Source organism: Pleurodeles waltl, chromosome 10 (assembly GCF_031143425.1).
Source record: "Pleurodeles waltl isolate 20211129_DDA chromosome 10, aPleWal1.hap1.20221129, whole genome shotgun sequence".
Classification (NCBI taxonomy): Eukaryota; Metazoa; Chordata; class Amphibia; order Caudata; family Salamandridae; genus Pleurodeles; species Pleurodeles waltl.
The window spans coordinates 325,977,812-325,991,592 of NC_090449.1; the positions used below are offsets into that span (position 1 = coordinate 325,977,812).

The window sequence follows — 13,781 nt, forward strand, 5'->3', positions numbered from 1 at the left end:
TCGACGCCAGTATAAAGCATGTATTGCATTGCAACATGACATCTTACAAGAGTGAAAAGCAGAAATACTCCTGTTTAAAACACAGACTGAACCTATAAAGGTAGGGGTTTGTCTGGGATTTGAACCGAGGTCCTCTCACACCCGAAGCGAGAATCATACCCCTATACCAACTAGACTGCCGCTGCATAGTCATTTGAAACATCTTCTGAAGCGTCTTTCCGAAAAGCAGGGCCATTTGGAGGCTCTCTCTCTCTAAGCGTGCCATAGCAATTGATGTTTTCTGTCAAGGATTTTTTGTTTGTCTCTAGCAAGGCAAGAGGTAGTCAAAATGCCCTGTGCCAGTGAGCTGAACTAGGGCACTGATGTGAAAAGCAGACCCTTTCTGGTAGTTGTAACCCGCTGCAAGTCATGGACCCTTGCACCTTAGACTTCCCAACCAGAAGCACTGAAGGGCCTGCTAGCTCTTGAGCCAGAGGAGCATGCCTCTTGGATTCAAGCACACTTGCTCGATCAGCGCTCGATTAGGCGAGATCGATATTAGTGGCTCATAGGCCTGAAACACTCACCTGGGAGACGCAGGGTGGCTGATTTCCCGGAATGGCCCTTGATGGGGAAATCACCTCCTTTCCCCCGCCTCATTTCAGAATTGTGTGCTAGTCGCAAGACAGTGTTCAGGGGTTCATGGGTACTGCCTACTCCCAGCTGCCTCTCTGTCTTCTTCATGTAAATTGCAAGTCACGAGGAGGCACCATTGCCAATATGCTCCGCCCACCTAACCAAGAAACCTAGTTTGAGCTTGTCTGCCTGTGTTGTTGCAGGGGCAGTGTCTTCTTTGCCCAAAAGGTGGCAGGAGAGCCTCACTTCAAACGATAGAATCAACTGCTTAAGTAGAAACCAGCATGGTAGTTACTGTCATAAAGTGCAGCTCTAACAGAAGGTGTGCCTGAGACGCCCCTTCCAGTAATACACAGAATTTTGATTGAGGGCCCAGCCGATGGGTTGGTGGATTTCTCCTCACATGCCACAGCAGCTTCCAAAGATAGTGGTGTGAGGAGCTGGCTCTGCAAGCAGAGCAAGATTTAAGGGAAGAAAATACACCTGTCAGAAGTGGGATTTGAACCCACGCCTCCATGAAGAGACCAGAAGGCTCAGCTTCACTGAAGATCAAGCTCTCTTGAGTCTGGCGCCTTAGACCACTCGGCCATCCTGACAGACAAAACAGTGTGCAGGTCGGACTCTTCAGTCTGCACTTGTTGATTTTGCCGCTTGCAATGTTCCTATCAAAGTCACAGCTTTAAAGGCCCCACAATATAACATGGCCAAGAAAAAAAAAAAAAAACAGAACAAGAAACAATGCACATGCACGACCACCGAGGGATGCAGATAACTTTTTAGCGTCCTGCAATAGTAAAGCACGTTTTACACAGGTCACAAGTTTTTAAAGGTCATTTCTGTCTAAGTGTGCATTGAGAGAGACTGAGGTTTTAGGGAGCAAACACAAAAGCTGCTGCTGCCAAGTGTTTCTGCCCGGTCTCGAACCGGGGACCTTTCGCGTGTGAGGCAAACGTGATAACCACTACACTACAGAAACAAGCTTGCTGGTTTGACTGAAGGAGCACAGTTCCCCTCATATGTTTGCACGATTTCCTCTATACTTTATCAGCAGTTGCTTGGAATGCGAGGGGTAAGTGTGAAAATTGCAGCGGTGTCAGCCAGCATGCATACACTCAGACGTCCTGAAAAATCCCACAGCTGCGGGCAGAGACAGACAAATATCTGATGCCTAAATGCCAGGAAGGAGAGCCTGTGAAATCATCACACAGGGCGCACTGAGAGCAAGCAGGAAGGAAGCCAAGGCATTGTAATCCATTTTTCGCCTGAGGCAAAAAATATGTTGTGCGCAACAATGCTTCGAGTGGAATGAGAAATGTTGAGGGGTTGTGTATTTTGAGCAGGATTTGATTGTTTTCCGCTAAAATGGGCTCGTCCGGGATTTGAACCTGGGACCTCTCGCACCCTAAGCGAGAATCATACCCCTAGACCAACGAGCCTGGGCACAGAAATGCAACGGCTCCGACCCTGCTCGGAGGGTTGGTGACAGAGAGTGGGAGACTACATCCCAAAGCAAGAAACTGCACATGGTGCTCTCTTCTGCAGTACGACTAGAGTCATTTGCATGGTCTTCATCGAACATGACATAAAAAGCCTCTATCCTTTAGACATTTTGGCCCAGATTTACAAGAAAATGACTAAGCGCGACGCTGTGCCAAATTTGCAAGCCCCACGCACCGTCATTTTCAAAATGCAGGGAAGCGCCGTATTTAGTAGAATACAGCACACCCCTGTGCTTCCCCCTGCGCCAGCTCTAAATTAGCTGCTGAGCGCCAACGCAGCCGTTCTTGCACCATGGTACAAGGATGACTGCGTTGAGGGGGAAATTGTTTTTGTGCAGGAAGGGACACCTTCCTGCCCAAAAAAAAAATCTTCAATGGTGATTTGCTCTTACTTCTATGTGTGCTGCAGAATGCATCACACATAGAAAGAGCAAAAACAAGGAGAAATGAAAACATTTCTCCTCAGTGCGCCACTCTAACGACACCCCTGGGATGGCGTTGGATTTTGGTGCTGACGCAGATTTACGCCAACTCCTAAATCTGGAGCAGCATCAAAATGCTATGGTGTTGCTGTGGCACACTCCCAACAACACCCATTGCACGCCCCTTCCAGGGAACGCGCTGCGTGCTAAGGGGCCGTATTTACAAGGTGGTGTTAAGCCACAAAAAGTGGCTGAACGCCATCTTGTAAATACCGCGCAGTGCATAGTGCCACCGGGGCGTCACTAAAAGTGATGCTCCAGTGGCGATAGGGCCTTGTAAGTCTGGCACTTTATTTGCTCAAGGTGTGTGTTCTTGGTGAGGGCAGGAAAGCTATTTTCGCTCTCGTACCTTCCTTCCTTGGCTGGCTTGAATGCTGTAGGCTCAGGCTTCATTGCAAAGGTCAAACAGTGAGCAACTGACTGCCGTAAGCTGGCGCAACTCCTCTTGGTGAGCTGTGACAGATGCCCCAGGAGCGTAGTACCTCACGATGGTGAGGGATAGACACAGTCTCTTTTATCTCAGCTTGCCTGTCAGGTGAGGCAGGAAATGCAAATACTGTGAAAAAGCCCAGCGACTCGAACCAGGGACCTTTCGCATGTGAGGTGCGCATGATAACCACTACACTAGACAAACAGACACACTTGCCGGCTTGCTTCATGTGGCTATGCATTGTACTGGAACCACCACACTATGGAAACAGACACACCTGCTTGCTTTATGTGGCTATGCATTGGACTGGGATGCAAGGATGAGGGCCAATGTTCATGACGCTCAAAGCTGAGCCTTCCGGAACACGATCTCTTCCCTTGGAAGAAAGGAACTGGGATCACTTTCATTCCAAGAGGTGATTTCAGAACTGGACCCGAAATTACCATGGAGAAGCACTGTGCATTTAATGTTCCTACGAGCACTGCTGCTCCAGCACAGAAAAGCAGTTGCAAAGAAATCTCGCATACCTTCATGATGCTGAACCGTCTCAACGCCAGTATAAAGCATGTATTGCATTGCAACATGACATCTTACAAGAGTGAAAAGCAGAAATACTCCTGTTTAAAACACAGACTGAACCTATAAAGGTAGGGGTTTGTCTGGGATTTGAACCGAGGTCCTCTCACACCCGAAGCGAGAATCATACCCCTATACCAACTAGACTGCCGCTGCATAGTCATTTGAAACATCTTCTGAAGCGTCTTTCCGAAAAGCAGGGCCATTTGGAGGCTCTCTCTCTCTAAGCGTGCCATAGCAATTGATGTTTTCTGTCAAGGATTTTTTGTTTGTCTCTAGCAAGGCAAGAGGTAGTCAAAATGCCCTGTGCCAGTGAGCTGAACTAGGGCACTGATGTGAAAAGCAGACCCTTTCTGGTAGTTGTAACCCGCTGCAAGTCATGGACCCTTGCACCTTAGACTTCCCAACCAGAAGCACTGAAGGGCCTGCTAGCTCTTGAGCCAGAGGAGCATGCCTCTTGGATTCAAGCACACTTGCTCGATCAGCGCTCGATTAGGCGAGATCGATATTAGTGGCTCATAGGCCTGAAACACTCACCTGGGAGACGCAGGGTGGCTGATTTCCCGGAATGGCCCTTGATGGGGAAATCACCTCCTTTCCCCCGCCTCATTTCAGAATTGTGTGCTAGTCGCAAGACAGTGTTCAGGGGTTCATGGGTACTGCCTACTCCCAGCTGCCTCTCTGTCTTCTTCATGTAAATTGCAAGTCACGAGGAGGCACCATTGCCAATATGCTCCGCCCACCTAACCAAGAAACCTAGTTTGAGCTTGTCTGCCTGTGTTGTTGCAGGGGCAGTGTCTTCTTTGCCCAAAAGGTGGCAGGAGAGCCTCACTTCAAACGATAGAATCAACTGCTTAAGTAGAAACCAGCATGGTAGTTACTGTCATAAAGTGCAGCTCTAACAGAAGGTGTGCCTGAGACGCCCCTTCCAGTAATACACAGAATTTTGATTGAGGGCCCAGCCGATGGGTTGGTGGATTTCTCCTCACATGCCACAGCAGCTTCCAAAGATAGTGGTGTGAGGAGCTGGCTCTGCAAGCAGAGCAAGATTTAAGGGAAGAAAATACACCTGTCAGAAGTGGGATTTGAACCCACGCCTCCATGAATAGACCAGAAGGCTCAGCTTCACTGAAGATCAAGCTCTCTTGAGTCTGGCGCCTTAGACCACTCGGCCATACTGACAGCCAAAACAGTGTGCAGGTCGGACTCTTCAGTCTGCACTTGTTGATTTTGCCGCTTGCAATGTTCCTATCAAAGTCACAGCTTTAAAGGCCCCACAATATAACATGGCCAAGAAAAAAAAAAAAAAACAGAACAAGAAACAATGCACATGCACGACCACCGAGGGATGCAGATAACTTTTTAGCGTCCTGCAATAGTAAAGCACGTTTTACACAGGTCACAAGTTTTTAAAGGTCATTTCTGTCTAAGTGTGCATTGAGAGAGACTGAGGTTTTAGGGAGCAAACACAAAAGCTGCTGCTGCCAAGTGTTTCTGCCCGGTCTCGAACCGGGGACCTTTCGCGTGTGAGGCAAACGTGATAACCACTACACTACAGAAACAAGCTTGCTGGTTTGACTGAAGGAGCACAGTTCCCCTCATATGTTTGCACGATTTCCTCTATACTTTATCAGCAGTTGCTTGGAATGCGAGGGGTAAGTGTGAAAATTGCAGCGGTGTCAGCCAGCATGCATACACTCAGACGTCCTGAAAAATCCCACAGCTGCGGGCAGAGACAGACAAATATCTGATGCCTAAATGCCAGGAAGGAGAGCCTGTGAAATCATCACACAGGGCGCACTGAGAGCAAGCAGGAAGGAAGCCAAGGCATTGTAATCCATTTTTCGCCTGAGGCAAAAAATATGTTTTGCGCAACAATGCTTCGAGTGGAATGAGAAATGTTGAGGGGTTGTGTATTTTGAGCAGGATTTGATTGTTTTCCGCTAAAATGGGCTCGTCCGGGATTTGAACCTGGGACCTCTCGCACCCTAAGCGAGAATCATACCCCTAGACCAACGAGCCTGGGCACAGAAATGCAACGGCTCCGACCCTGCTCGGAGGGTTGGTGACAGAGAGTGGGAGACTACATCCCAAAGCAAGAAACTGCACATGGTGCTCTCTTCTGCAGTACGACTAGAGTCATTTGCATGGTCTTCATCGAACATGACATAAAAAGCCTCTATCCTTTAGACATTTTGGCCCAGATTTACAAGAAAATGACTAAGCGCGACGCTGTGCCAAATTTGCAAGCCCCACGCACCGTCATTTTCAAAATGCAGGGAAGCGCCGTATTTAGTAGAATACAGCACACCCCTGTGCTTCCCCCTGCGCCAGCTCTAAATTAGCTGCTGAGCGCCAACGCAGCCGTTCTTGCACCATGGTACAAGGATGACTGCGTTGAGGGGGAAATTGTTTTTGTGCAGGAAGGGACACCTTCCTGCCCAAAAAAAAAATCTTCAATGGTGATTTGCTCTTACTTCTATGTGTGCTGCAGAATGCATCACACATAGAAAGAGCAAAAACAAGGAGAAATGAAAACATTTCTCCTCAGTGCGCCACTCTAACGACACCCCTGGGATGGCGTTGGATTTTGGTGCTGACGCAGATTTACGCCAACTCCTAAATCTGGAGCAGCATCAAAATGCTATGGTGTTGCTGTGGCACACTCCCAACAACACCCATTGCACGCCCCTTCCAGGGAACGCGCTGCGTGCTAAGGGGCCGTATTTACAAGGTGGTGTTAAGCCACAAAAAGTGGCTGAACGCCATCTTGTAAATACCGCGCAGTGCATAGTGCCACCGGGGCGTCACTAAAAGTGATGCTCCGGTGGCGATAGGGCCTTGTAAGTCTGGCACTTTATTTGCTCAAGGTGTGTGTTCTTGGTGAGGGCAGGAAAGCTATTTTCGCTCTCGTACCTTCCTTCCTTGGCTGGCTTGAATGCTGTAGGCTCAGGCTTCATTGCAAAGGTCAAACAGTGAGCAACTGACTGCCGTAAGCTGGCGCAACTCCTCTTGGTGAGCTGTGACAGATGCCCCAGGAGCGTAGTACCTCACGATGGTGAGGGATAGACACAGTCTCTTTTATCTCAGCTTGCCTGTCAGGTGAGGCAGGAAATGCAAATACTGTGAAAAAGCCCAGCGACTCGAACCAGGGACCTTTCGCATGTGAGGTGCGCATGATAACCACTACACTAGACAAACAGACACACTTGCCGGCTTGCTTCATGTGGCTATGCATTGTACTGGAACCACCACACTATGGAAACAGACACACCTGCTTGCTTTATGTGGCTATGCATTGGACTGGGATGCAAGGATGAGGGCCAATGTTCATGACGCTCAAAGCTGAGCCTTCCGGAACACGATCTCTTCCCTTGGAAGAAAGGAACTGGGATCACTTTCATTCCAAGAGGTGATTTCAGAACTGGACCCGAAATTACCATGGAGAAGCACTGTGCATTTAATGTTCCTACGAGCACTGCTGCTCCAGCACAGAAAAGCAGTTGCAAAGAAATCTCGCATACCTTCATGATGCTGAACTGTCTCGACGCCAGTATAAAGCATGTATTGCATTGCAACATGACATCTTACAAGAGTGAAAAGCAGAAATACTCCTGTTTAAAACACAGACTGAACCTATAAAGGTAGGGGTTTGTGTGGGATTTGAACCGAGGTCCTCTCACACCCGAAGCGAGAATCATACCCCTATACCAACTAGACTGCCGCTGCATAGTCATTTAAAACATCTTCTGAAGCGTCTTTCCGAAAAGCAGGGCCATTTGGAGGCTCTCTCTCTCTAAGCGTGCCATAGCAATTGATGTTTTCTGTCAAGGATTTTTTGTTTGTCTCTAGCAAGGCAAGAGGTAGTCAAAATGCCCTGTGCCAGTGAGCTGAACTAGGGCACTGATGTGAAAAGCAGACCCTTTCTGGTAGTTGTAACCCGCTGCAAGTCATGGACCCTTGCACCTTAGACTTCCCAACCAGAAGCACTGAAGGGCCTGCTAGCTCTTGAGCCAGAGGAGCATGCCTCTTGGATTCAAGCACACTTGCTCGATCAGCGCTCGATCAGGCGAGATCGATATTAGTGGCTCATAGGCCTGAAACACTCACCTGGGAGACGCAGGGTGGCTGATTTCCCGGAATGGCCCTTGATGGGGAAATCACCTCCTTTCCCCCGCCTCATTTCAGAATTGTGTGCTAGTCGCAAGACAGTGTTCAGGGGTTCATGGGTACTGCCTACTCCCAGCTGCCTCTCTGTCTTCTTCATGTAAATTGCAAGTCACGAGGAGGCACCATTGCCAATATGCTCCGCCCACCTAACCAAGAAACCTAGTTTGAGCTTGTCTGCCTGTGTTGTTGCAGGGGCAGTGTCTTCTTTGCCCAAAAGGTGGCAGGAGAGCCTCACTTCAAACGATAGAATCAACTGCTTAAGTAGAAACCAGCATGGTAGTTACTGTCATAAAGTGCAGCTCTAACAGAAGGTGTGCCTGAGACGCCCCTTCCAGTAATACACAGAATTTTGATTGAGGGCCCAGCCGATGGGTTGGTGGATTTCTCCTCACATGCCACAGCAGCTTCCAAAGATAGTGGTGTGAGGAGCTGGCTCTGCAAGCAGAGCAAGATTTAAGGGAAGAAAATACACCTGTCAGAAGTGGGATTTGAACCCACGCCTCCATGAAGAGACCAGAAGGCTCAGCTTCACTGAAGATCAAGCTCTCTTGAGTCTGGCGCCTTAGACCACTCGGCCATCCTGACAGCCAAAACAGTGTGCAGGTCGGACTCTTCAGTCTGCACTTGTTGATTTTGCCGCTTGCAATGTTCCTATCAAAGTCACAGCTTTAAAGGCCCCACAATATAATATGGCCAAGAAAAAAAAAAAAAAACAGAACAAGAAACAATGCACATGCACGACCACCGAGGGATGCAGATAACTTTTTAGCGTCCTGCAATAGTAAAGCACGTTTTACACAGGTCACAAGTTTTTAAAGGTCATTTCTGTCTAAGTGTGCATTGAGAGAGACTGAGGTTTTAGGGAGCAAACACAAAAGCTGCTGCTGCCAAGTGTTTCTGCCCGGTCTCGAACCGGGGACCTTTCGCGTGTGAGGCGAACGTGATAACCACTACACTACAGAAACAAGCTTGCTGGTTTGACTGAAGGAGCACAGTTCCCCTCATATGTTTGCACGATTTCCTCTATACTTTATCAGCAGTTGCTTGGAATGCGAGGGGTAAGTGTGAAAATTGCAGCGGTGTCAGCCAGCATGCATACACTCAGACGTCCTGAAAAATCCCACAGCTGCGGGCAGAGACAGACAAATATCTGATGCCTAAATGCCAGGAAGGAGAGCCTGTGAAATCATCACACAGGGCGCACTGAGAGCAAGCAGGAAGGAAGCCAAGGCATTGTAATCCATTTTTCGCCTGAGGCAAAAAATATGTTTTGCGCAACAATGCTTCGAGTGGAATGAGAAATGTTGAGGGGTTGTGTATTTTGAGCAGGATTTGATTGTTTTCCGCAAAAATGGGCTCGTCCGGGATTTGAACCTGGGACCTCTCGCACCCTAAGCGAGAATCATACCCCTAGACCAACGAGCCTGGGCACAGAAATGCAACGGCTCCGACCCTGCTCGGAGGGTTGGTGACAGAGAGTGGGAGACTACATCCCAAAGCAAGAAACTGCACATGGTGCTCTCTTCTGCAGTACGACTAGAGTCATTTGCATGGTCTTCATCGAACATGACATAAAAAGCCTCTATCCTTTAGACATTTTGGCCCAGATTTACAAGAAAATGACTAAGCGCGACGCTGTGCCAAATTTGCAAGCCCCACGCACCGTCATTTTCAAAATGCAGGGAAGCGCCGTATTTAGTAGAATACAGCACACCCCTGTGCTTCCCCCTGCGCCAGCTCTAAATTAGCTGCTGAGCGCCAACGCAGCCGTTCTTGCACCATGGTACAAGGATGACTGCGTTGAGGGGGAAATTGTTTTTGTGCAGGAAGGGACACCTTCCTGCCCAAAAAAAAAATCTTCAATGGTGATTTGCTCTTACTTCTATGTGTGCTGCAGAATGCATCACACATAGAAAGAGCAAAAACAAGGAGAAATTAAAACATTTCTCCTCAGTGCGCCACTCTAACGACACCCCTGGGATGGCGTTGGATTTTGGTGCAGACGCAGATTTACGCCAACTCCTAAATCTGGAGCAGCATCAAAATGCTATGGTGTTGCTGTGGCACACTCCCAACAACACCCATTGCACGCCCCTTCCAGGGAACGCGCTGCGTGCTAAGGGGCCGTATTTACAAGGTGGTGTTAAGCCACAAAAAGTGGCTGAACGCCATCTTGTAAATACCGCGCAGTGCATAGTGCCACCGGGGCGTCACTAAAAGTGATGCTCCGGTGGCGATAGGGCCTTGTAAGTCTGGCACTTTATTTGCTCAAGGTGTGTGTTCTTGGTGAGGGCAGGAAAGCTATTTTCGCTCTCGTACCTTCCTTCCTTGGCTGGCTTGAATGCTGTAGGCTCAGGCTTCATTGCAAAGGTCAAACAGTGAGCAACTGACTGCCGTAAGCTGGCGCAACTCCTCTTGGTGAGCTGTGACAGATGCCCCAGGAGCGTAGTACCTCACGATGGTGAGGGATAGACACAGTCTCTTTTATCTCAGCTTGCCTGTCAGGTGAGGCAGGAAATGCAAATACTGTGAAAAAGCCCAGCGACTCGAACCAGGGACCTTTCGCATGTGAGGTGCGCATGATAACCACTACACTAGACAAACAGACACACTTGCCGGCTTGCTTCATGTGGCTATGCATTGTACTGGAACCACCACACTATGGAAACAGACACACCTGCTTGCTTTATGTGGCTATGCATTGGACTGGGATGCAAGGATGAGGGCCAATGTTCATGACGCTCAAAGCTGAGCCTTCCGGAACACGATCTCTTCCCTTGGAAGAAAGGAACTGCGATCACTTTCATTCCAAGAGGTGATTTCAGAACTGGACCCGAAATTACCATGGAGAAGCACTGTGCATTTAATGTTCCTACGAGCACTGCTGCTCCAGCACAGAAAAGCAGTTGCAAAGAAATCTCGCATACCTTCATGATGCTGAACCGTCTCGACGCCAGTATAAAGCATGTATTGCATTGCAACATGACATCTTACAAGAGTGAAAAGCAGAAATACTCCTGTTTAAAACACAGACTGAACCTATAAAGGTAGGGGTTTGTGTGGGATTTGAACCGAGGTCCTCTCACACCCGAAGCGAGAATCATACCCCTATACCAACTAGACTGCCGCTGCATAGTCATTTGAAACATCTTCTGAAGCGTCTTTCCGAAAAGCAGGGCCATTTGGAGGCTCTCTCTCTCTAAGCGTGCCATAGCAATTGATGTTTTCTGTCAAGGATTTTTTGTTTGTCTCTAGCAAGGCAAGAGGTAGTCAAAATGCCCTGTGCCAGTGAGCTGAACTAGGGCACTGATGTGAAAAGCAGACCCTTTCTGGTAGTTGTAACCCGCTGCAAGTCATGGACCCTTGCACCTTAGACTTCCCAACCAGAAGCACTGAAGGGCCTGCTAGCTCTTGAGCCAGAGGAGCATGCCTCTTGGATTCAAGCACACTTGCTCGATCAGCGCTCGATCAGGCGAGATCGATATTAGTGGCTCATAGGCCTGAAACACTCACCTGGGAGACGCAGGGTGGCTGATTTCCCGGAATGGCCCTTGATGGGGAAATCACCTCCTTTCCCCCGCCTCATTTCAGAATTGTGTGCTAGTCGCAAGACAGTGTTCAGGGGTTCATGGGTACTGCCTACTCCCAGCTGCCTCTCTGTCTTCTTCATGTAAATTGCAAGTCACGAGGAGGCACCATTGCCAATATGCTCCGCCCACCTAACCAAGAAACCTAGTTTGAGCTTGTCTGCCTGTGTTGTTGCAGGGGCAGTGTCTTCTTTGCCCAAAAGGTGGCAGGAGAGCCTCACTTCAAACGATAGAATCAACTGCTTAAGTAGAAACCAGCATGGTAGTTACTGTCATAAAGTGCAGCTCTAACAGAAGGTGTGCCTGAGACGCCCCTTCCAGTAATACACAGAATTTTGATTGAGGGCCCAGCCGATGGGTTGGTGGATTTCTCCTCACATGCCACAGCAGCTTCCAAAGATAGTGGCGTGAGGAGCTGGCTCTGCAAGCAGAGCAAGATTTAAGGGAAGAAAATACACCTGTCAGAAGTGGGATTTGAACCCACGCCTCCATGAAGAGACCAGAAGGCTCAGCTTCACTGAAGATCAAGCTCTCTTGAGTCTGGCGCCTTAGACCACTCAGCCATCCTGACAGCCAAAACAGTGTGCAGGTCGGACTCTTCAGTCTGCACTTGTTGATTTTGCCGCTTGCAATGTTCCTATCAAAGTCACAGCTTTAAAGGCCCCACAATATAACATGGCCAAGAAAAAAAAAAAAAAACAGAACAAGAAACAATGCACATGCACGACCACCGAGGGATGCAGATAACTTTTTAGCGTCCTGCAATAGTAAAGCACGTTTTACACAGGTCACAAGTTTTTAAAGGTCATTTCTGTCTAAGTGTGCATTGAGAGAGACTGAGGTTTTAGGGAGCAAACACAAAAGCTGCTGCTGCCAAGTGTTTCAGCCCGGTCTCGAACCGGGGACCTTTCGCGTGTGAGGCGAACGTGATAACCACTACACTACAGAAACAAGCTTGCTGGTTTGACTGAAGGAGCACAGTTCCCCTCATATGTTTGCACGATTTCCTCTATACTTTATCAGCAGTTGCTTGGAATGCGAGGGGTAAGTGTGAAAATTGCAGCGGTGTCAGCCAGCATGCATACACTCAGACGTCCTGAAAAATCCCACAGCTGCGGGCAGAGACAGACAAATATCTGATGCCTAAATGCCAGGAAGGAGAGCCTGTGAAATCATCACACAGGGCGCACTGAGAGCAAGCAGGAAGGAAGCCAAGGCATTGTAATCCATTTTTCGCCTGAGGCAAAAAATATGTTTTGCGCAACAATGCTTCGAGTGGAATGAGAAATGTTGAGGGGTTGTGTATTTTGAGCAGGATTTGATTGTTTTCCGCTAAAATGGGCTCGTCCGGGATTTGAACCTGGGACCTCTCGCACCCTAAGCGAGAATCATACCCCTAGACCAACGAGCCTGGGCACAGAAATGCAACGGCTCCGACCCTGCTCGGAGGGTTGGTGACAGAGAGTGGGAGACTACATCCCAAAGCAAGAAACTGCACATGGTGCTCTCTTCTGCAGTACGACTAGAGTCATTTGCATGGTCTTCATCGAACATGACATAAAAAGCCTCTATCCTTTAGACATTTTGGCCCAGATTTACAAGAAAATGACTAAGCGCGACGCTGTGCCAAATTTGCAAGCCCCACGCACCGTCATTTTCAAAATGCAGGGAAGCGCCGTATTTAGTAGAATACAGCACACCCCTGTGCTTCCCCCTGCGCCAGCTCTAAATTAGCTGCTGAGCGCCAACGCAGCCGTTCTTGCACCATGGTACAAGGATGACTGCGTTGAGGGGGAAATTGTTTTTGTGCAGGAAGGGACACCTTCCTGCCCAAAAAAAAAATCTTCAATGGTGATTTGCTCTTACTTCTATGTGTGCTGCAGAATGCATCACACATAGAAAGAGCAAAAACAAGGAGAAATGAAAACATTTCTCCTCAGTGCGCCACTCTAACGACACCCCTGGGATGGCGTTGGATTTTGGTGCTGACGCAGATTTACGCCAACTCCTAAATCTGGAGCAGCATCAAAATGCTATGGTGTTGCTGTGGCACACTCCCAACAACACCCATTGCACGCCCCTTCCAGGGAACGCGCTGCGTGCTAAGGGGCCGTATTTACAAGGTGGTGTTAAGCCACAAAAAGTGGCTGAACGCCATCTTGTAAATACCGCGCAGTGCATAGTGCCACCGGGGCGTCACTAAAAGTGATGCTCCGGTGGCGATAGGGCCTTGTAAGTCTGGCACTTTATTTGCTCAAGGTGTGTGTTCTTGGTGAGGGCAGGAAAGCTATTTTCGCTCTCGTACCTTCCTTCCTTGGCTGGCTTGAATGCTGTAGGCTCAGGCTTCATTGCAAAGGTCAAACAGTGAGCAACTGACTGCCGTAAGCTGGCGCAACTCCTCTTGGTGAGCTGTGACAGATGC

At 48.7% G+C, this 13,781-nt stretch overlaps 10 non-coding genes across 10 annotated transcripts; all 10 read right to left on the minus strand.

Moving 5' to 3' along the window:
- Positions 1–1,099: 1,099 nt before the first annotated feature.
- TRNAL-CAA (transfer RNA leucine (anticodon CAA)) lies at positions 1,100–1,211 on the minus strand. Its single transcript has 2 exons — positions 1,174–1,211; positions 1,100–1,145 (listed from the first exon to the last, which is right to left on the minus strand). It is a non-coding gene; the product is annotated as a tRNA-Leu (tRNA).
- A 307-nt stretch (positions 1,212–1,518) lies between these two features.
- On the minus strand, positions 1,519–1,591 carry TRNAV-CAC (transfer RNA valine (anticodon CAC)). The gene has a single exon. It is a non-coding gene; the product is annotated as a tRNA-Val (tRNA).
- A 388-nt stretch (positions 1,592–1,979) lies between these two features.
- On the minus strand, positions 1,980–2,051 carry TRNAP-AGG (transfer RNA proline (anticodon AGG)). Its single transcript has one exon. It is a non-coding gene; the product is annotated as a tRNA-Pro (tRNA).
- Positions 2,052–5,091: 3,040 nt separating this feature from the next.
- TRNAV-CAC (transfer RNA valine (anticodon CAC)) lies at positions 5,092–5,164 on the minus strand. The gene has a single exon. It is a non-coding gene; the product is annotated as a tRNA-Val (tRNA).
- A 388-nt stretch (positions 5,165–5,552) lies between these two features.
- Positions 5,553–5,624, minus strand: TRNAP-AGG (transfer RNA proline (anticodon AGG)). Its single transcript has one exon. It is a non-coding gene; the product is annotated as a tRNA-Pro (tRNA).
- Positions 5,625–8,245: 2,621 nt separating this feature from the next.
- On the minus strand, positions 8,246–8,357 carry TRNAL-CAA (transfer RNA leucine (anticodon CAA)). The gene is made up of 2 exons: positions 8,320–8,357; positions 8,246–8,291 (listed from the first exon to the last, which is right to left on the minus strand). It is a non-coding gene; the product is annotated as a tRNA-Leu (tRNA).
- Positions 8,358–8,664: 307 nt separating this feature from the next.
- On the minus strand, positions 8,665–8,737 carry TRNAV-CAC (transfer RNA valine (anticodon CAC)). The gene has a single exon. It is a non-coding gene; the product is annotated as a tRNA-Val (tRNA).
- A 388-nt stretch (positions 8,738–9,125) lies between these two features.
- Positions 9,126–9,197, minus strand: TRNAP-AGG (transfer RNA proline (anticodon AGG)). The gene has a single exon. It is a non-coding gene; the product is annotated as a tRNA-Pro (tRNA).
- Positions 9,198–12,237: 3,040 nt separating this feature from the next.
- Positions 12,238–12,310, minus strand: TRNAV-CAC (transfer RNA valine (anticodon CAC)). Its single transcript has one exon. It is a non-coding gene; the product is annotated as a tRNA-Val (tRNA).
- Positions 12,311–12,698: 388 nt separating this feature from the next.
- Positions 12,699–12,770, minus strand: TRNAP-AGG (transfer RNA proline (anticodon AGG)). Its single transcript has one exon. It is a non-coding gene; the product is annotated as a tRNA-Pro (tRNA).
- Positions 12,771–13,781: the final 1,011 nt, after the last annotated feature.